The following is a 23,665-nucleotide window of genomic DNA, read 5'->3' on the forward strand; positions in this document are numbered from 1 at the left end:
AATCAGGTGCTCCAATGTGAAGTGCAGGTATCTTACATAGCATCTAACTGTTATGTCTATGCCTACCCCAAATCAACTCTTTTAAGTTATTATAATTTAGTCATGTTACAGAGCCTGACTTTTATCTTATCACCCATGATTTACCTCCAAAATTTGGTATGTTAAGTTTTGTTTGGAGGCAATGGATTAAAGAAGCTTCTCATGTAAACACTATCCATTTCACATCTACAACAGTAATGAATCGTAGCAACGATACAATTCAGTGTTGAGCTAAAATTCCAGTTATATGTACAGTCTATGTATGTTTCTATGTACCCATATATGTATATCTAGTTATTAGAATTATATATTTAAATTTTTAAGGGGTAACAAAGAGATGTACAATAAAATATTTTAGTAAACAGTTGTCCTTTTGTATGTGAACTTTCAACTTTCTACATATTTTAAAATCTGTTCCCGAGATTTTGCGTGTGTATTTCATGATTTAAAGGTATATTTAACATTGATAGGTCTCTCGGGCAAATTTTGTTGATAAATGTGTAGTGTGGATGAGTTAATAATACTTTTTCTTTTTTAAAGATTTGCTTATTTATTTTGACAGGTACAATGAAAGAGAAAAAAGAGAGAGGAGAGAGAGAGAGAGAGAGAGAGAGAGAGAGAGAGAGAGAGAGAGATTTTACATTTGCTGGTTCATGCTGCAAATGGCTGCAAATGCCACACTGGTCCAGACAAAGTTAGGAGCCCAGATATCCATCCAGGTCTCCTGGGTCGGTGGCAGGGGCCCAAGTATTAGGGTCATCCTCTACTACCTTCCCAAGAACACTAGCAGGGAAGTAAATTGGAAGCGGAATATATGAGACTCAAACCAATGTTCTGATATGAGGTGCCAGCATTGCAAGCAGTGGCTTAACCAGATGCACCACAATGCTGGCTCCTTAATATGTGTCCTCATGGAAGAATAATATCTGAATTGAACAATGACTGAATTTACTTTCTCTCTCTCTCTCTCTCTCTATATATATATATAATATATGTCACATATATATGGTATAGGATATATATGTTGAAATTTCAAGGACAATTACATAAATTACCTTGTTTACCTTTCACTAGAATTTTTTTCACAAATGAGGAAACTGAGATAGAGCGGCATGAAATAACTTTCACAGCAACTTGCATTTGTGAAAGGAGAAAATCTTGTATTTGAACGAACAGTCTATCTGCAGAGTAAGCTGTTCACCTTCCAAGGCCTGAAAGTTGTTGTCATCCTGGCACCAGTCATGGGACTTGTTAATGACTATGCTTTCAGAAATACTGCAGCAAATCATCAAGTGTACAAAAGCCTCTCTTCCTATGAGCAGGGTAAGTTATAAACGGTTATATCTTTATTCATTTGTTTATACTAACATAGCAATACTCTACTAGTGAGTGTATTCTCACTTATTAGAGACAAACTTTTATTCTGAAAATATTTTTAAATCTTGAAAATTTGCAAGTCAAAAAATTTGTAGAAAGTGAGGTTATGATATAGAGATTTGTGGCTAAGAGAGCATGCAAACAAGCAGAGGACACTAGACTTAGGACTCAAACTTAAGGCAGAATCATATTTAATTAGAATTTCCCTAAGTCATAAATTTCAAGTAGAATAGTGTAGCTTTTATAAGCTAGTATTCCTTTGACACATTCTTCTAAACTACTTGATACTGTATTAGATATTTGACTTGTTTCAATATGTACTTCATTCAAGAATACAGATGCTTTACTTAGAATTCAAGTATCTCAAGAGAGAACTGAAATGTACAAAGAATTAGGAATTAGACTCATTGTCACTAGACCTCAAAAAAACCACTCACTAGCTATGAGACACTGGACAAATACAAAGCCTTTTTGACTCTGTTTCTAAAAACTTAATTTCATAAAATTTCCCTCTCAAAATCATTATGACTATTAAATAAATGAATATATATTAAATTACATATTAGTATATATAATTAGTATAAGTACTATACAGTATTAGTATATATAGTGCATATAATTAAATTTAATATGTTATGTTAGGTACTTTAAGGGTAAAGTACCAAATCTGTACTGTATTTATATATATAATATATAAAGTACCTAATATTGTGCTGTATATATGTAATACATATATGTGTGTATATATATATACCCAATACTTAATAAATGTACAGTTCAAAAGTTACAATTGTGACCTTTTGAAAAAAACTGAAGGACAGAGTATAAGGAATAAAATTTGTACTGAGATAAAACAGAAATCATTATAAAATCATCACTATGGGTGGTTGATTAATAATTAAATTATTAACATTGAAGATGTTCTTTAGTTTTCTTTTTGTTTTATGTTTATTTTGCATTTAACTCTCAAAGCATAAAAATAATTTGCTTAAATGAAATAAGAGACTGAATTCATTTTAAAATTGTTATTTTCTTTGACATAATGATGAGCAATATTTGCTAGGGTATATTTTATCATCTAACCAACTAATCCTTTTTTTTTTTTTTTGACAGGCAGAGTGGACAGTAAGAGAGACAGAGAGAAAGGTCTTCCTTTTCCGATGGTTCACCCTCTAATGGCCGCTGTGGCCGGCTTGCTGTGGCCGGCGCATCACGCTGATCCAAAGCCAGGAGCCAGGTACTTCTCCTGGTCTCCCATGCAGGTGCAGGGCCCAAGGACTTGGGCCATCCTCCACTGCACTCCTGGGCCACAGCAGAGAGCTGGCCTGGAAGAGGAGCAACCGGGACAGAATCCGGCGCCCTGACCAGGACTAGAACCCGCTGTGCCAGCGCCATATCGGAGGATTAGCCTATTGAGCCAGGGTGCTGGCCCTAATCCTTTCAAGTGTTGATTCAATCAGGCAAGGGGGCTTTGGGTGAGCAATATGGTTAAAGTAAATCCAAACTCTAATTTAAAAACAAAAATATAATTATGTCTGAATTGTTCTGTGGACCATAATGCAATTAGGAGATGAGCCAAATCAAACACCGTTGCACTTCCATAATCAGCCACAGGTAGCAGGCAGCTATTACGGGTGATCAACACTCTACAACGGAGACTGGGAAGAGAAACTGAGCTTTGAGATTGGCGTGGGAATGTCGACAAGACAACGGAAGCCCAAATGGCAAGAATCCAGAGCATTCGCTTCACCCAGAGGAGAAACTCCCAGGGCCAAAATCCTTTCAAGTCCCAAGCAGAGCCTGGTACCAACTTTGTTTAACCACTGCCAAATTTCTCAGGATTTCTGGGTGTGTTTTTCCCAGGTTCTACTTTGTCTCAGATTGGAACTTCCTGTCTTCTTGCCCTCCTAGAAGCATCTTTCAAAATATACAGTGCCACATCCGAGTTTTAAAACCTATCTCTATGAACCAGGGGTCCAAAGTGCTGAGCTCTTTGATGGATGTTGGTTCAGGCTGAGGGACACTGACTTGTCCTAGAGGCCTGAAGAGAGTTAAGTGGTCAAGGAAAGAAATCGATGAGGAAGAACTAGGGGTCAATTTAGGAATGGCAAGAGAAGAGTAGGGGGAGGCTAGAGTGAGGAGACGGGACGGGACGTGGAGTACTGGCACCCGATAACAGCAGTAACACCTCTTGGATTTAAAGCTGAGTGTACTGAAGCCTGTAAAATATTTGGTACGAGTTTGTTCTTTGTGCAAAGTAGCGAAGGGGCTAAGAATCACACCTAAATTTGTCTGACATGAAACAGAGAACACAAAAAGAGACATTATCCCTGGCAGATTCAGAGACTTCTAAGAGCAACTCCCAAGAAAGTATAGTAAGATTTTTGAATTTCCACAGTATTGTACTAAGTTTTAGGGGCTACACAGAGGACAGGTGTCTGGAAGTAATTAATATCCACAACTCATCTTCTTAGAGAAAAGGCAAAACTGTCTCTGGACAGTGTGAATTTCAGTGACTTTTTAAGTAAATTAGTCAAAATAACAAAGGGGCTGAATAACAGGAATGAGATAGGTTTACATTATCTTAATTATTTATAAGGGAAGAAAGTCCTAGACAGTAAATCAGAGTTTCACTGAAAATGTACGCAAGTTTTTAAAGTATGAGTTATAACTCTACTTCTTCCATTAAAAGTTTTATCTTGAGCCAAGTAATTTTATATAATTTTATTCAGATTGTCTTATTTGTAGCATGTGATTCAAAATATTTGTAGCATGTGATTCAAAATATTTGTAGCATGTGACAGGGCCAGGTGATCCCCTGAGAATGTTATATATTTCAGATTTATGATTATCTGTCTTTACAACTAAATCAAAATATGAATATATAGTTTTCTCACTATTTTTAATTGAATGTGTTTAAAAAAGCACATACTAATTAGTAAAATGAATGTCATTAAATAATTAAATTATTTAATTTTAGTGAAGGACTCTTAAGCAAACTACATCTGAATAAGCAAGGTAAAATAAAAACATATCTTCTAAGAGAGTTCTAAATGACATTTTTATTCCCCATAATTAGAAAATTGAAAAAAAAAATTGCTCTTATTTTAAATGTCTTCATCCATTATATATTGAAAGAGATTCTTCAATTATACAGAGAAACACATATGCACAATTATTTGCTAGATAATCCTTGAAAATTATATTATTGGGAAATGTTATACATTTCAAAATTCAGTTTTTCCCCCTTTGCCTTAGTTTTTCCTTTTTGTGCTATGTCATTTTTTTTTCTGTATAGACACTAACTCTGGCCAGACTCTAAAACAGCATGTCAGAATATAATAATAATAATCCCATACATATTTAAGTGAGATTACATTATGTTAAAATATATTTACATAGGGCCGGTGCTGTGGCATAGCTGATAAAGCACTGCCTACAGTGTCGGCATCCCGTGTGGGCGCCAGTTCAAGTCCCAGCTGCTCCACTTCCATTCTAGCTCTGTGCTATGGCCTTGGAAAGCAGTGGAAGATGGCCCATGTCCTTGGGCCCCTGCACGCACGTGGGAGACCTGGAAGAAGCTCCTGGCTCCTGGTCTCAGACAGGTGAAGCTCCGGCTGTTGCGGCCATTTGGGGAGTGAACCAGTGGATGGAGGACTTCTCCTTCTCTCTGCCTCTCCTTCTCTCTCTATGTAACTCTGACTATCAAGTAAATAAATAAATCTTTAAAAAATATATTTACATGTAAATGTTCCATTCCTATGTGGTTTTCTGTTTTACATGTGAAGAAACTGGGACTCAGAGAAGATGTCTGAGCTCAATATCACATTGCCTGAGGGAAGACAGAGGGAATTTAAATCCCAATATGTGACTTAAATCCATCTTCTTTAAACTTCACCCCAAAATGGGAAGTGTAGAGGTAATATAGATATAAAATTTGCAAAATAGATAAATTCCTTATTTAGAGGTTTCAGGTAATCTGATTATTTAAATAGTATCATTAATTTATATCTCTAATAGCAATGTAAAAATTGAATAACTCCTCCGTGAGTTAGATGAGGTTATGTGCTCCATCCTCTTTCACTTCCATAAGCTGGAAAAAAACTCCAGCTTTTCAGTTTTCTTTGTCCATGGAGACAACATGAGACTCAACTTTCACTGCATGAAAATCATGCTTTTATTCCAAGAAAATCTATTCAGTTTTGTTCACTAAAGTAATTGACAGCTGTTCAGAAAGAATAAAATACAGACAAAACCCCCACACTAAGAATCACTGACCCATGAATGAATCAGCAATACTCTAAAAGGAACAAGAAATGAACTAAAGAAAACTAGATTCAGAATTCAATGACATTTTGTTTACATATTTGTATAATTACATCATCAATACATATTTATATCTAATTATATTGTATTTATTTGTGTATCTTCAGCGACAATTGTTTTTAAAAGATATGTGAAATATGCAAGTCTATAAAACACATTTACTTAAAGCAAAAGTCACAAGAAAACAGCACATATAATGTACTATATCCCAGTATAGAAATTCAAATGCAATATTGCCTTGACCATATCCTTTTTCACACATGACCTTGCAGTTTACATATTTATGTATTTCTTTTTGTCCTTGAAAACACATTGCTATCTAAAATCAACAGAAACTACAATTGAAGTATCAAGAATTGCTTATACTGTGTATTCTCATTATTCTGGCAAAGATATAATGCTATTCATAATTGATCTTGAAATAATATATAGAAAAATAATTTTATTTATCCGGATTCAGTACAGTTTTTTAAAGCCTGCATGATCACATGGCATATAAGAACCACTTTAAAGGCAACTTGTTTAAGCTGTTTCAAAGCATCATGTGTTTGTGTGTGTAAATGTGATGTATGACAGCTAGATTTTGCAATCTGTAGTGTTGCCCCTAGCAACAAAAGAGCATGTGACAGTGCTTATGTGACTCTGATGGCCTGCAACAGTATGTAGAAGGATTTTAGCAGACAGAAATATTGATCCAGACAACTGGAGTGTCCAAGTTTACTGCAACATTTGTACAGATTGGGAAGGAAGGAAAAGAAAGGAATAAAGCAAACAAGCCAATAAAACTGTAGTGAGACATTATGGTAATATATCAGGTTTTTTCTGGAGGTTATTGTAAGGTTTTATTTAAATTATGTACATTTAGAACAGGTATGATCATTTTATTTTTTGATCCATCATTTTATAATTTCTATTTAGTAAAAAAGGTTAAAAGTCAGCTGCAGCTTGATGTGAAATGGGGTAATTCAATAATCATGAATACCATCCCTGTTAGTATCACAATTAAAGAATAGATTGAAAATTCTATTATCTATTACCATGGCCATTTAAAAAAGCCAGAGAAATTTTCAAAGAAAAGATTTTGTAGTCCATAAACCACTTAAAATAGTCCATAAAACCGCTTAAAATAAACATAATTATATGATTGTATATATGGAATAACATTATAAGCATGCCTAATGCAAAACTACACACACACACACACACATTTATACACACACATATATAATATACTATAGCTTGGTAGACTTCAATAATAAACAAGGAAAGGGAAGATTCAGTAGTGTACAATTATAAACAAAGCCAACTTAGTCACTCCATTTAAGAAATTGCAGCTATGTATCTTCAACCAAGAAAAAAAAATGCAGATATGACAATGTAAGAACCAGAGTTAGATAGAGATCATGTAGACAAAAGGTTATATAACCCTTCAATGAGAGTTTCAATGCATTTGCCAATCTTTTGAAGAGAGAAATATGGTAAAAAGAATAAATCTCAAAATAGAAAATATCAGCATTTGTAATCATAAACAATGCCATGGCTGAAAAAGAACTCACAAGATCAGTCACCTTTACTGTAGCCACAAAAAGTCTCTACAATGAACATGGCAATACATTAAAAAAAGAAATAGAAGACACAAAAAAATTGAAAAATCTTCCATGTTTGAGGATTGTAAGAATTGATATTATCACAATGTCCATTCTATTCAAAGCAATTCAGTGCATTCCCAATCAAAACACCAAAGACATTCTTCTAATATCTAGGAAAAATAATTCAAAAATTCATTTGGAAACACAAGAGACTCAGAATAGTTAAAGCAATTAAAAATAAAAACAAGGCTGGAGGTATCATGATACCAGATTTGAAGATATACTACAGGGCAATTACAATCGAAATAGCCTGGTACTGGAACAAAAATAGACATGTGGAACAATGCAACAGAAAAGAGATTCCAGAAATTCATCTACACATCTATAACAAACTAAACTTTGATAGATGAGCTAAAATCACTCCCTGGAGAAAGGACAGTCTACTCCACAAAGAGTGCTGGAAAAATTGGATCTCAATATGCAGAAGTATTAAACAAGACTCCTATTTTACACCTTGTAAAAAAATCAACTTACAATGGATCAAGGATCTAAACCTAAGACCTAAAACTATAAAATCATTTGAAGAAAACACTGTAAGCCCTTGGTATAGGCAAAGACTTTTTGGAGATAAGACCTAAGAAGCACAGGCTATAAAAGCAAAAATAGACAATTGAGATTACATCAAGCTGCAGAGCTTCTGCATTGCAAAGGAAACACTCAACAAAGCAAAGAGGTGATCAACAGAATGGGAGAAAATATTTGCAAACTACCCATCTGATATAGCATTAATATCCAGAATGTATAAGGAACTCAAGAAACTCAACAACAATGAAACAATCATATTGAAAAATGGGTAAAGACATGAACAAGCATTTGAATAAGGGTGAAACACAAATGTACAACAGACACATGAAGAAACATTCAGAATCACTAGCCACCAGGGAAATGCAAATAAAAACCACAATGAGGCTTTACCTCATACAAGTTAGATTGGTTATCATCAAAAAATTTTAAAAAAGCAAATGCTGGCAAGGACATACAGAAAAATGTACTCTACTGCACTGCTGATGGGAATGTAAATTAGTACAACCATTATGGAAGACAGAAAACAGAAAATAAATTTACCATATGACCCAGCCATTCCACTCCTGGGATAGGCAATCAGCGTGCAAAAGAGTAATCCATACTTCCATGTTTATAGCAGCTTAATTCATGATAGCTAAGACATGGAATCAACTCAGATATCCATCAGCTGATGGCTGAATAAAACAAGTATGGTATATATACATGATAGAATGCTACCCTGCCATAAAAAAGAATAAAATCGTGGTTTTTTAAAAGAATTATTTTATTTATTTGAAAGTCAGAGTTACACAGAGAAAGAAGGAGAGGGAGAGAGAGAGAGAGAGAGAGAGAGAGAGAGAGAGAAAGTCTTCCATCCGATGGTTCACTCCCCAAATGACCACAACAGCCAGCGCTGAGCTGATCTGAACGAACCCAGGAGCCAAGAGCTTCTTCCAGGTCTCCTATGCGGGTACAGCGGACTGAGGACTTGAGTCATCTTCTATTGCTTTCCTAGGCCATAGCAGAGAGCTGGATCGGAAGAGGAGCAGCTGGGACTTGAATTGGCACCCATATGGGATGCCAGCGCTGCAGGCTGAGGCTTTAACCTGCTGCGCCACAGCACCAGCCCCTGAAATCGTGTTTTTTGCAACGGAATGGATGCAACTGGAGACCATTATGCTTGGTGACATAAGCACACCTAAAAAGACAAATATGTTTTCTATGATTTGTGGTGCCTAATATACAGAGTACAAAAAAAAATTAATATAGATGAGCAAAATTGATATATTATGATTTGATTATGACCCTTGTCTATATTCCTGGAAACACTGGTGTTTCTATTTTTACTTCCAGAGCTCTTTGTTTAGAAGAGCATTTAGCCTGTGATTATTAAGCATGTTATCACAAAAAATTAAAAGAAATAAAAAGGAAAGAAAGGGAGGAGGATGAGGGATGGATTGCAGAAGGAGGGTATCATTGTATTCTTGGAATCATATCTATGAAATTCATTAAATCTGTTCTCTATATGTTAACAAATAAAAATTTAATATATATATATATATATATATATGTGTGTGTGTGTGTGTGTGTGTCAAAACAGAGAAAATATCTTACTATCACATTTACTATTGTAAAGAAAAGAAAAATAGGAAATTTTTACATTCCAAATAGTTCAAGCGATGTTAGAACCAACAAATACTGAGCACTTTAGATATTTAAATTCTTTTATGTCACTTCATAGCAAAAATAGTGTAAGGTATATTGTGTTACATCCATCTTGTAGATGAGAATCTTGGAGCTTTAATACAGGAAGTAAATTTTCCATGGCTATTCCTTAGTAGTTGAGTATATTTCCATCTCAGCTTTATCTTGCATCCCACCTCCCCATAAGCCACTTAGAAAGAAATGTGTGCACATGCACAATCAATTCTGTAATGCTACCGGCACAGAGTTCTTTGATACATTTGCAAATAGAAACTGACAAGAGACCAATGTACAACCCAGACATGGTTCATTGAATACTTATGTTTGAATACAAGGGAGACAGCCTTGGTGGGAAGAGGTTCCCTGATTGGCTCTGGACAGAAGCTGAACAGGGGTTTTTATCAGTTTGGGGAGGTGTGAATGCACCCTGTAAGTTTCTGGTTTGTTTTCCTTGTCACACAGCACTTTGGTTTACACCTAACTTGATGTTCTGTGCAGGCTGTTTCTTTTGCACATGATGATGTTACTCAGTGGTTAGAGTGTGGACATACCTTGTTCCTGATTGCTTTGGAACTGGAGATAGATACATATTTCCATTTGAAATGGATATATGTTGGGTGGACAGGGACTTTATTTTCTGAGTCCTGTTTCTGTCCTGTCTCAGTAAGATCTTGTTTAATTGCAAGAGGTAATAATGCATGTGAACTCTGTGTTCCCAAAATTACAAAATATTGTAAAGACATAGCCAGTTCTAATTTTGCATTTTTCAACAGTTATTTATTTAGCACTTACCTTCTGTGTGTCAGACACTGTACTAGTCACTAGAAACACAATGGAGTAAAGATAGACATGGTAACTGTCCTGTGTGTTCCTTACTGGCCTCTAATTATGGCTTCAGGGAGTTATCATGCTTTGACGTCTAAACCTAATCAAAATGGCTAAATAACACATTAAGCAGCCATTATGTTTATTTTCTGGTTTTGGATAAGACAGAGGGCAATCTTACTTTCACTTTTGACATTCACTATGCAGAATTTTCTGTAATTCCATAATTATGTTTGAAAAAATGATAGTAGCCATACCATATATGATTAAAAACTATGGAAAAAGACATGTTGGTTTATAAGGAGCAGGAGGGAAAGTCAGATATCTTCAGGGATGAGGAAGATATATCACATTAGATACAGTGATTGGAAACATCACTGAGTGGAAAATGAAATAAGATACTAGCCACAGAGTAAAGACGAGAGTTTTTAATTATCATTATTTTATTTATTTATTTGAGAGCCAGAGAGCTCCCATTGCTGGTTTACTCCCCAGATGCCCAAATCAGCCAGGATTGGGCCAGGGCCCAGACCCATGAATTGTGAACTCTGTCCTTGTCTCCCAGGAGGGTGGGAGGAACCCCATTACTTGTACCATCAACTGCTGCTTCTCTGGGTCTGCATTAGTGTGAAGTTGCAGTTGGGAACTGGTGCCAGGCATCAAACTCAGGTGTGCCTATGAGCACGGCCTACATCTTAACCACTAGGCCAAACACCCATCCTAAGAGATTTAATGTTTTTACTTAACTTAATAAGGAGAAGAAACTGGAATAGGCTGAAGCATTGATTAGAAGGGTCGCTGACCGTTGCTTATCTTCTAAATGCTACTCTTTTTCCCAGAAAGTTTTAGTCAGGCATATCATCACTCAGTCAGAGACTACACTTCTCAACTTCCCTTGCAGTTAAGTGTGGTCATATGAATAAGCTCTAGCCAGTGGTAAATGAATGAAAATGCCCTTTGCAACATCCGCAAGGCTTAGTTCAAGGAATGTTTTTGTGTTCCACTTCTCTGGTTTCCCTCATCTTACGGACTAATGTGGAAGGTGAAGTGACCTAGTTCCCCAACAGGAGGAAAGAAATGTCAGTCTCTGAATATACCACTTATAATAAGCATTTGTATTATTTGCTTCTCTTTTTTGGAATTGCCTTTTCCTTGCTTTTAGACTATACCTCTAGTACGGGGAGGATTCAGTGGAGAGAGAAGTTAAAGGCACCACATAAAAAGTAATAGGTAAGATTCATATGAAATTTTAAGAATGAAAATATATAATATATAAAATATATAAATATGTTTACATAAAATATTATGAAGCATATATACATGAGAGTGATTCTTTCCTGGTTGTGAGAACTGAGATGTTTCTTTTGGGGTCATCATTTATTCAAGACCATTCCAAAATACTTATATGAGGGTATTTCATAAAGCTCATGGGAAAATGGAACTAAGAGATATGTTTATTTGGGTATTTGGGTTTTGAGATCCATTCATAGCTTTTTTCATAACTTGTGTTTTTGTAGACCCCTCATAAGGTGTTTTGTATAACTGCTTATTTTCTCATTCCTTAGTACCTAAATATGAAATAATGTTAAAGTCTTACTTTGTATGTGATTCTATGAGGACTCAAATTAATGTGGCCGTAGCTCTATCAATTGATAGGAATACAGACGTCACAGGATCTTTAGTTAACAAATAGAATTAGGTAACATGCAGAAGTTTACCCTATACTAGTAAAGAGGGAATGGTACTAACAGTAAAGATCTTTTAAGTATATTTTATGAGTACGTTTAGTATCGGAAATATTTAAAGAAAAACATTCAATAGTCTATAGGATAAATAAGACTGAACCAAAAAAAAAAATGGGTCAGGTGAATAATGTCACAGAAGAAAAGAACAGAAAAAGAATAAAAGACCAAGGGCTGGCTCTAATATCCTATGGATCAAAAGCTTGCTTTTAGTATCTCAATGATAGAGATAATAGGATTTGCATTTAAAATCAGTAACTAGAAGACTAATAATTTTTGAGAGCTGCATATACACTTATTGGATAAGATTATAAATTAAATTGCTTAAAGCTATTTACTGTAGTTATGTCTGGACACGGCGGCTTTACTGAGGAGACATGCCAGATGTAATTTACATTATGTAGGTATTAAGGACAAATCTTGTGATGTTGCTGGCTATGTTCCAAAATAAAAAAAAAATTAATTAAAAAAATCCCCAGATTGAACTTTTTAATCATTACTTATTTGACTGGTTTATTTTGGATTAATTTTATAAATGACTATCTTATGACTATACATAAAAGACATGACCAATATTAATTGGAGATAATTTATTAGCTTTTGCTTCAATATAGAAAGCACCATAAAACCTATTTCTAGAAGGTGATTTTCCTAATTTTTATTAATAGAAAGAGAACATATTTTATGTATTTCACATATACAATTCCTTTTTAAAAAATATTTATTTATTTATTTTAAAGAGTTACAGAGAGAGAGGAAGAGAAAGAGAGATCTTTGCTGGTTCATTCCCTAGGATATCAGAGCTGGGCCAGGTTGAAGACAGGACCCAGGAGCCTATCTGTGTCTGCCATGAGGGTGGCAGGGCCCAATTATTTGGGCCATCTTCTGCTGCCTTCCCGGGCCATTAGCAGAGAGCTGGATCAGAAGTGGAGCAGCCAGGACACAAACTAGTGCCAATATGGGATGGCGGCATTCCAGGTGGTGGCTTTACCCCCTGTGCCACAATGCTGAGCCCTCATAGATACATTTCTAAGATGAAGATGTTTTGCTGTCATTATTCTTTATTGCAAACCTAAAACTTTATGAGTGTCAGATTTTGGAGCAGTATTTCAGATTTCAAATATGCAGATTCAGAATGTTCACCCTGTAGTAAATAAGCATGTGCCCGTTATAGAAATTCTATTATTACTGTTTAATTACACTTGCTTGATCATCTAATTATCAATTTCACTTTCATTCAATCTTATTTTTAATCCCTTTCCAAATATATAAATTGAGGACATCAATACATTCTTCAAATATTTAGATATTAACTAAAGTTTAATATTTTACAGAATTACTTTTCTCTTGTGTTAAAATTAGCTTGTAATGATTTTCAAAATTCATTTTTTTATTTTTTAAATTTTTAAAATTTTATTTTTTAATTTTTTTGAAGATTTATTTATTTATTTGAAAGTCAGAATTAGAGAGAGGAGAGGAAGAGAGAGAGAGAGAGGTCTTCCATCCAATGGTTCACTCCCCAGTTGGCTGCACTGGCCGGAGGTGCACTGATCCAAAGCCAGGAGCTTCTTCCGGGTCTCCCACACAGGTGCAGGGGCCCAAGGACTTGGGCCATCTTCTACTGCTTTCCCAGGTCATAGCAGAGAGCTAGATAGGAGGTGGAGCAGCCGAGTCTCAAACCAGAGCTGATATGGGATGCCCTTGCTTCAGGCCATGATGTTAACCTGCTGCACCACAGCGCTGGTCGCCAAAATTCATTTTTTTGAAGAATTATTTATTTTTCTGAAAGGCAGAGCAACAGAGAGAGGAGGAGGAGACAGAGATCTCCCACCTGCTGTTTCACTCTCCAAATGCCTGCAACAACCAGGGTTGGGTCAGGCAAAAGCAAGGATCCAAGAATTCCATGAGTCCAAGCTGCCTTCCTAGGTGTATTAGCAGGGATCCAGATTGGAAGTGGAGCATCTAGGACTAGAACTGTCACTCCAAAATGAGATGCTAGTGTCACAAAGTGGTGGCTTAACCTGCTGCACCACAATGCTGGTTCCAGAATTTCAAAATTCTTCTTTTTTATTTTTTAAAGATTTTTATTTATTTACTTGAAAGTCAGAGTTACACAGAGAGAGGAGAGGCAGAGAGAGAGAGAGAGAGAGAGAGAGGGAGAGAGAGAGAGAGAGTTCTTCCATCCAATGGTTCACTCCTCAATTGGCTGCTAAGGCCAGAGCTGCACTGATCCAAAGCCAGGAGCCAGGAGCCTCTTCCAGGTCTCCCATGCAAGCGCAGAGGCCCAAGGACTTGGGCCATCTTGTGCTACTTTCCCAGGCCACAGCACAGAGCTGGATCGGAAGAGAAGCAGCCAGGACTAGAACCGGTGTCCATATGGGATGCCGGCGCTTCAGGCCAGGGCACTGTGCCATTATGCCGGCCCCTCCAAATTCTTCTTTTAAAAAAGATTTATTTATTTATTCATTTGAAAGGCTAGGTTACACAGAGGGAGAGGCAGAGGCACAGAGAGAGACATCTTCCATCTGATGGTTAACTCCCCATATGGCTACAATAGCCAGGGCTGTGCCAGACCAAAGCCAGGTGCCAGGAGATTATTCCTGGTCTCCTACATGGTTACAGGGACCCAAGCACTTGGACCATCCTCCGCTGCTTTTCTAGGTGCATTAGCAGAGAGCTGGATGGGAAGTGGAGCAACCGGGACTCAAAACGGTGACCATATGGGACAATGGCTCTGCAGCAAGCAGCTTAACCACAAAATTCTTTGCATATAGCATTCTGTCAGCTCAGGAATCATTCGCAGGGCATGTGAAGAAACTTCCAAGTATGCATGGACAAAACGAAATCAAAATATAAAACATGTTTTCAATGAGGTTTTTAAATTTTTCTCATATACTTGTGCAACCCAAAATTCCCAACAAGATGTGGAAGATTATCATAATCCAAGAAGGTCCCTTCATGTTCCTTGTCAATAAATCCCTCCATCATCCCCCAAATAACCACTATTATAATTTTTTTTCCTGCTCAAGAACTTCATATAGGTCATGCAGTCTGTACTCCACTATGTAAGATTTCTTTCACTCAATACTACATATTTGAGATTCCTGTGAGCTATTGTACTCCTGTTTATTTCTGTGTACAGTTTTATTGTATAAATAGGTCACAGTTTATTGATTCTCCTTTTGGAGGGCATCTGGGCTGTTTCTCATTTTGATCTATTGTGAGTAAGCTGCGGTGAACATTTTTGTAATTTCTATGTGTGTGTGAACATGTGCCTTCTTTTTTCTCGAGTAAATTCTGTGCCACAGACTAGGTCAAGTCTCATCTGCATTTTATACTATTAGTCTTTTTAAAGTGCTAGCTATCTAAACATAAGATGTTGTAGATGGCATCTGAGGTTCTAAGCTCTTCTTTTATGGGGCACAAAAGTGTGTTTTATTCTCATTAGAAAGAATTCCAAAACATTTATAATCCTATGAAACTCATGCTTCACTTCCCTCTTCCCTTATTCTCACATCTGCAGGATATCAGGGAATGTCTCAGCATGCTCTTTGCTTAACGGAAAGGATGATGGATAGAGAACTCAATGAAAGACTCCCCTTCTATAAAGTCTATCAGGAGTTAGAGGCTCCATAGAAGTTCTGTCTTTGCTGAACTCAATTTCATTTTCTAGCAAAAGGTCCCCAAACTGCATTCTCCTAGAGAAAACCTAATTCTTCTCCTTTCCTAACACTTTTACTGCCTTGCCATCACTAGCTGTATGTTGATGATAGGAACTCTCCTTATTATGTCCTATTTTTTTTTCTAGAACAATTAGATAATAGGCTATCAATCCTCTACTGAGCTCAAGTGTTCATGTTCTATGGTCATAAGACCATGTTCTATGTGTCATAAGACACAATATTTTATACATTTGTTAGACTTATTTGTTGGATTTTGTTAACTTATCTATAGCAGATTTTTTTCATTACTGTCTTTTAGTACCTGGCACATAGTATATGATTGATAAATAATTGCTGGATGAATGCCTGAATTTTGACAATGAAGTTTCATATACTGCAATGGAAAATTTTTGAATCTTATGTATAAACAAGAAAACCAAGTGTATGCATTATTAATGGAGCTACATATGTCATACATTTTTCTAGTAGCCATACTGAACCTCTGGTCTGGTTGCCTGTCCAAATGAATCTGAGTTTAAAGTTGGAGTATCCTGCGAAGTGCCATCAGCAACGCAGCAGAACAGGAAGCTTTTGCCTCTCCCTCCACCTATGGATGCACCAAAAAACATCTACTCAAAGACAGATAATCCTTTTGAAGATAAAGTCAGAGACCAGCAGAGAGACTCCTACCCACCAGGCAATTGAGAAACATCCACATCCAAGTAGTAGGAAAAGCTGAGGCACACTCAGGCACAGGCCAGCCCTGGTACTGTGCCTTAAAATCAGGAAAGGAATCCCTGTGGAGAGGAAGGTGTGGATTTCACATATCTCACACTAACTCTATGGTTCCCCATGGGAACCTTACCAACTCTGGATGCAGAGAGCATTAGACACAAGGGAGTGTCTCTAGATGATAGAAAATATCTGTTTTGTATGTGTATGATAGGTGCAGGCATTTGAATAACTTCCTCCCTTGAAGCAGTGCCCAGAAACTTAAACTATGCAGTTTTCTGATTCTCTCTGAAGGGGTTTATGAGATACTCTTTCAGCTGATACTTGGTAGCCTAGCTTCTAAGCATCTTGCATTTGGAGAGTTAAAAAAAAAAAAAAACAGACATGTATTTGCAGAAACAGATTAGTTTGCTGGCAGCCTGGGAAACTGATTGGCACTTCATAAATCTTCCCCTCTGGCTCATCTCACCCATAATCCTATGTCTATTAATCTCTCCTAGAAAGAGTTTGTCCACACATCAAGTGCCCCAACTGTAACAACTTCTACCAAAGGGAGGGGTAGTTGTTTTACATGTTGTATAGAAATGGACGTGCAGCGTCAAGGAAAATCAAGAGCCATGAGAATATATTCCAAACAAAATCAGAAACCTGTCAACGTGAAGCGATTTATGATTCACCCAAGATAATTCGAAATAATGGTCACAAAGAAGCTCCCTAAAGTCAGAAGAACAATACAAGAACAAATTGAGAATTACAACAAGAAAATAAAAATTACAAAAAAGTAACAAACAGGAATCAGACAGCTAGTGTCTATTGTAAGTGAATGGAAAAATCCATTCAAACTTTCACTTTCAACAGCAGACTACATCAAATGTAAGGATCTGTAAAATGAAAGGACCTGAGGGACAGAAAAAAAAAGAATGAATAATTATAGACACAGATTAAGAAACTGAGGAACACCATCATGCATAACAACATACATATTATGTATGAGCCGGAAGAAAGAGAGAGGTGGACAGAGAGCATATTTAAAGAAATAGTGGCGGCCGGTGCCATGGCTCATCAGGCTAATCCTCTGCCTTGCGGTGCCAGCACACTGGGTTCTAGTCCCGGTCAGGGCACCGGATTCTGTCCTGGTTGCCCTTCTTCCAGGCCAGCTCTCTGCTATAGCCTGGGAGTGCAGTGGAGGATGGCCCAAGTGCTTGGGCCCTGCACCCCTTGGGAGACCAGGAGAAGCACCTGGCTCCTGGCTTCGGATCAGCGCGATGCGCCAGCCACGACGGCCATTGGAGGGTGAACCAACGGCAAAGGAAGACCTTTCTCTCTGTCTCTCTCTCTCACTATCCACTCTGCCTGTAAAAAAAAAAAAAAGATCATATCATAAATAATAAACAGATAATTCAGACAAAATCAATAAATAGTGGACTTGAACTACACTTTAGACCAAATGGGCCTAACAAACATAGAAGATTACACCAAACGGCAACAAAACATACATAATTCTTAAGTTCATATGGGACATTTACCAGGATATATTATACACTAGACTGCAAAGCTATCTGACAAATTTTGAAAGATTAAAATAATATGCAGTACCTTATCTGGAAGTCAATAACATGAGGAATCAAGGAAAATTAACAAATATGTATAAAATAAATAATATTTTCCTAAACTATTGTCAAAGAAGAAATTAAAGGAGAAATTAACAAATATCTTGAAACAAGTGAAGATGGACAAAAACACCAAAACTTACAGGATGTAGCAAAAACAGGTTTAACAAAAAAGTTTATAGTAATAAATGTGTATGTCAAAAAAGAAAGGTCTCAAACAAACAATCTAATGTTGTATCTCAAGTAACAAGAAAAAGAAGGAATGATGAACTAAGCCTAAAATTATCAGAAAGAAGGACATAACAAACATCCGAGTAAGAGTACATAAATAGAGACTGAAAAACAATAGATCAGTTATTTTTAGAAAAAAAAGTTTTAATTTAAAATTGTTTTTCTCAAAGATAAACAAAACTGACAAACCCTTAGCCAGACTAAGAAAAAATTAGAGAAAAAATAAATCAGAAATGTAAGTGGAGACATTACAGTGATACAAATATACCAAGAATCATGAGACTATTATGAATAATTATATGTCAAAAAATAGACAACCAGGAAGAAATGGTTAAATTCCTAGAAATGTATCATGTACTAAGACTAAATAACAAAGGAATTAGAAATCTGAATAGACCAAGGATGAGTAAGGACATTGCATAAGTAATCAATGTCCCCCATTAAAGCAAAACCCAGGACCAAATGACTGCATGACTGAATTCTACCAGCTTTTTAAAGAAGAAATAACGTCAATCCTTCTCATACTCTTCCAAAATCTGAAGAGAAGGGGTGACTTCCAAACTCATTTTATGAGGTTAACATTAAGAAAACCAGACAAAGACACTATAAGAAAAAATAACAAAAGGCAAACATAACTGACCAACAAAAATGCAAAATTCCTCAACAATATATTAGAAGCCCATTTAAAATAATACCTTAAATTGATTACTCATAATTATGTATGGAAATTTATCTGTGAGATGCAAGGGTGGTTCGCCATAGGCAAATCAATAAATGTGATTTGCCAAATTAATATAATGAAAGACAAAAACCATGTGAACATTACCATAGATGCAGAAAAAACATTTGATAAAGTTCATCATGCTTTCATGATTAAGAACTGTTAAGAAATTAGATACAGAAGGAGTGTTTCTCATCACAACTAAGGTCATCTAAATGACCAGCCCAGAGCTACCAAACTCATTGGTGAAAAGCTGGATGCTATTCCTCTAACACAAGATGCCTAGTGCCATCACTTCTTTTCAACAATGTACTGGAAGATACTCAGAACAATTAGGTGAGAGAAAGAAATAAAAGGATGCTTCACAAGAAAGGAAATAAAATTGTCTCTGCTTGCTAATAACATGAGGTTATATACAAAAGACCTTATAGATGCCATTGTAAAACTATAAGAATTGATAAATAAAATCAGTAAAATTTCAGGAAAACAAATACAAAAATTAAGAGCATTTCTGTGTAGTAACAACAAACTATCTTAAAAATAAACTAAAAAACAAATGTAAATAACAACAGAATAAAAATATTTAGGAGTAAATTTAACTAAGTGAAATATCTGAATACTGAAAACTATAAAACATTGATTAAATAAATTGAAGATGACACAAGTAATTGGAAAGGTATTACATGCTCGTGAATTTTAAGAATTCCTATTGTTAAAATATGCATACCACCTAAAGTTATCCACAGGTTTAATACAATCCCTGCCACAATCCCAATGTAATTTTTCACAAAATAAAAAAAAATTCTTTCAAAATATGTTACAAAGGTCGTAATTTAAACAGCATGATACTGGCCTAAAAACACGAACGTTGAACGATGGAATAGAGTCCCCAAATAAACACATATCTTTGGTCAACTGATTTTTGACAAGGTGCAAAGAGCACATAATGGGGAAAGGATAGTATTTTCAATAAATGGTGTTGGAATAAGAATATACTGACATGCATAAAACTTAAAATGGACCTTTTCTCATCTCTTATATGAAAATCAACACACAAAGGACTAAAGACTTAAATATAAGACCTAAAATTATAAAACTACAAAAAGAAAATATAGGGTGAAATCTCCATGACACTAATCAGAGCTTGATTTATAGAGCACACAAAGCAAAAATAGACAAACAGGATTTCATCAAAAGAATTGTTTCCTTGAGCAGCAAAGGAAACAATATAGAGTGTTCTCCCATAGGTTGTGACAGCATATTTGCAAATTGCACCCTGGAGAGCGACTACTAACCAAATTGTACAAGTAACTCAAAATAATCAATAACAAGAAAACAAATCATCTTAAGTAAATGCCAAAAGATTTGAATAGATATTTCACAAAAGAAAATATACAAGTGGCCAACAGATATATAAAAAAAAACCTCAACATCCTTAGTATCAGAGAAATGCAAATTAAAACCACAATGAGTTAACACTTCAGGCCTGTAAGATTTGCTATTATCAAAAAGAGAAAAGATAATAAATGTTGGTAAGGTTGTGGAGGAAAGGGAACCCTTATACGCTGTTGGTGGTGTTGTATATTTGCATTGCCAATTTGGAAAACAATATGGAAGTTTCTCAAAGAACTTAAAATAGAAATTTCATTTGATCTAACAATCTTACTTCTGTGTATATACACACAGTGGAATTGAATTAATATATAAGAGATATCTGTACTCTCATGTTTGTTGTGATATTATTCACAGTAGCCAAGATATAGAAATATTTTAAAACTTAAATGTTTGTCAATGAATAAATGAATTTTAAAAATTTAAAAATATATATACGCACAGACAAAAGAATACTATTTAGCCCTTAAAAAACCAGAAAATTATTTCATTTGCAACAAGGATGAATCTAGAGAACATTATGTTAAGTGAAATAAACTAGGCACATAAAGAATGATTTCACTTATATGAGAAAAGTCAAACTTGTAGAAACAGAAAGTGAGATAGTGGTTACTAGAGGCTGGTGGAGGTGGTGAATTGGGAAAAGTTGACATTGGTCAATAAGTATAAAGTTAAAGCTAGACATGAGATATAAGTTCTGGCATTCTATTATTACACAGCATGGTGACTCTAGATAATTATAACATAAATTTTAAAATAACTAAAGGAGAAGATTTTAAATGTTCTCACCACAAAATAATGACACATATTTGAGATGATAGGTTTGTTGTTTAGACTACTTTGAGCATCATGGGATATATATGTGTGTGTGTGTGTGTATCACATTGTACCCCATAAATTCATACAATTACTATTTTTCCCTGAAGAGTAAAATAGGGACAAGGCTGTGACACTGGTATCCTGTATTGGAATGCCATTTTGAGTCCTGGCTACTCTACTTCCAATCTAGCCTCCTGCTTATAAACCTGGGAATGCAGTGGAAGATGGCCTGAGTACTTGAGCCCCTGCTACCCACATGTTAGATCTAGAAGGAGTTCCAGTTTCCTGGCTTCGGACTGGCCTAGACCCAGTCATTATAGTCATTTGGGGAATGAACCAGCAGATGGAAGATCTCTATGTTTCCTTCTCTCTATGTCACTCTGCCTTTCAAGTAAATCAATAAAAATAAAAAAAGAATAGAGAAAAAAGAAAAACAACCTTAAAACTCCTGAAAAAAAAAAAAGAACTAATACAAATCTATGGCAATTCTGAGTTTTATTTATAAATGTTAATATTGTAGCACAATGTTCAGAAGTCATTTCCATGTAATTCTAGATATAAAATAATCTAGTCATCTTTTAGACATGTCATTAATTACATTCAGTCACAATGAGTTAGAGAATAAATTCTCAAGAAGGATAAAATTAATAAAAAAAAAAACTGAATTGGGATATCCTTCAATATTCACTCTACTACCTCCTAACTTGTGTTGAACTAACTTCTCTAAAATGTTTGATTCCAACTTTATTCATTTCTAGGAAGAATGAGAATTCTTGTTAAACCAAATTCTGCTCATCTTGACTTCTATTAAGTTTTTCCAGTGTCCTATGTTATTAACTTAATAATCACAATGAACTTAGTAGGCATTAAAATACCAGTCAAGTGAGACCATTCTATGGAAGCGGAAACTGAAACCTAGCAAGATTATGTAAGTTTGAATTTAAAGCTAAGAAAACTGATCCAGAGTCCATGCTTTTATCTACTGCACTATTCTGATTCTCGGATACCAAAGTAAGACAGAGGACACCAGTTACATAAAACTTGAACACCCTTGCTCACAGCAGGCACATAAAAGGGATGAAAGACTAGCTCTTGACTAGAACTTTACCCAGGGAGTAGAGTAGGACATTCTTTTTTCCTTTCATGTTATGAGTAAGAGAAAGAGAGTGAAAGAGAGATGGACTAAGAGATACTTCAATTGTTCCGTCAGAAAACCTGGTATGTGCTCACAGAGGTTAGGGGAGCATGATGGATTAATTCTAGACTCTCAACAGTGAATGGGAACTGGAGAGATGGCCAAAGAAGCAGCTCAAAGACAAGAGTAAGAGGGTTATGCCACCTAGTTAGGATCAGCTTTCCCTCTGTTGGAGCAAAGTTAAAGTGTTTCTTGAGAGCCATGTGTGAGTCCCACGCAAAAGATCTGTGTCCAGATGCTCTAAGGCCTTGGCAATATGATCCTCTTCATGAAGTAGAAGAACCTCAGCTTAAGTGACATAAATCAGTATGTTCTTAAGGGTTCCAAGATTGTACAAGAACCCACAAGAGAGATAAGCGTTCACTCAGATTGAGAAAACTGTGTATTAATGAGGAGGTCTCTAAAGAATGTGTAAACACAGCTACTGAAGACTTTGTCAATTTTAAACACTTGGTATGCCCATAAAGAATGAAGCCAGGATACAAAAATGCTAGCCAAGAATGACCTGTCTGTCTTTGTCCTCTCACTCTCTTGCCTTACTTGGTTTCCACTCTAAAGAATCAGAGCTGCAGTTATAAGCCAGAAAGGGAGAGTTGTTAAGTGTAAGGCAAAAGGAAGTTGGCTATAACTTTGAATACATTCAAAAAATCTGATTAGTGAATAGGTCAAAAATTTCAAAATACCGAGTTGTTATTTTGTAACGTAAAGAGACTGATGAAATTTTAATTGTCTATGAATAAGGCATAAAATCACGAGACTAGCCATGTTCTCATCTGTAGGCAAGAAAGAACTTCCCTACAGAAGCCAAATCAAATATGCTCTCTGGTTCCATATCATGACACCTACTTGGTCTCTACACTGATTACAGGAAGAACCTCTCAAATCTAGGGATTACTGAGGTCATGACCCAGTCTTTTATCTTGCTCATGTGATGGAGCTCTATCATGGCACCCAGCTTTCAGAGCATTTTGGAAGATTTTTTTTTTCTTAACTATTTTACTATAGAAGAAATGTATGCTATTTTTCTTCTCTTCTTTAAATGAAAGAGAGTATTACATTCAGGTATATGTAGACTGACAAAACAGAGCCCATTTCTTAAGTGGGTTTGGTGTTATATATTCTTGGTTTCTGCAGTTA

General features: G+C 35.8%; 1 pseudogene; it reads left to right on the forward strand.

Annotated features, from left to right (window-relative positions):
• The window catches only part of LOC133768012 (small ribosomal subunit protein eS1-like), a 39,262-nt pseudogene that overhangs the window by 11,628 nt on the left and 3,969 nt on the right, over nt 1-23,665 (forward strand).

The sequence above is a fragment of the Lepus europaeus genome, chromosome 10 (assembly GCF_033115175.1).
Source record: "Lepus europaeus isolate LE1 chromosome 10, mLepTim1.pri, whole genome shotgun sequence".
NCBI classification, from domain to species: domain Eukaryota; kingdom Metazoa; phylum Chordata; class Mammalia; order Lagomorpha; family Leporidae; genus Lepus; species Lepus europaeus.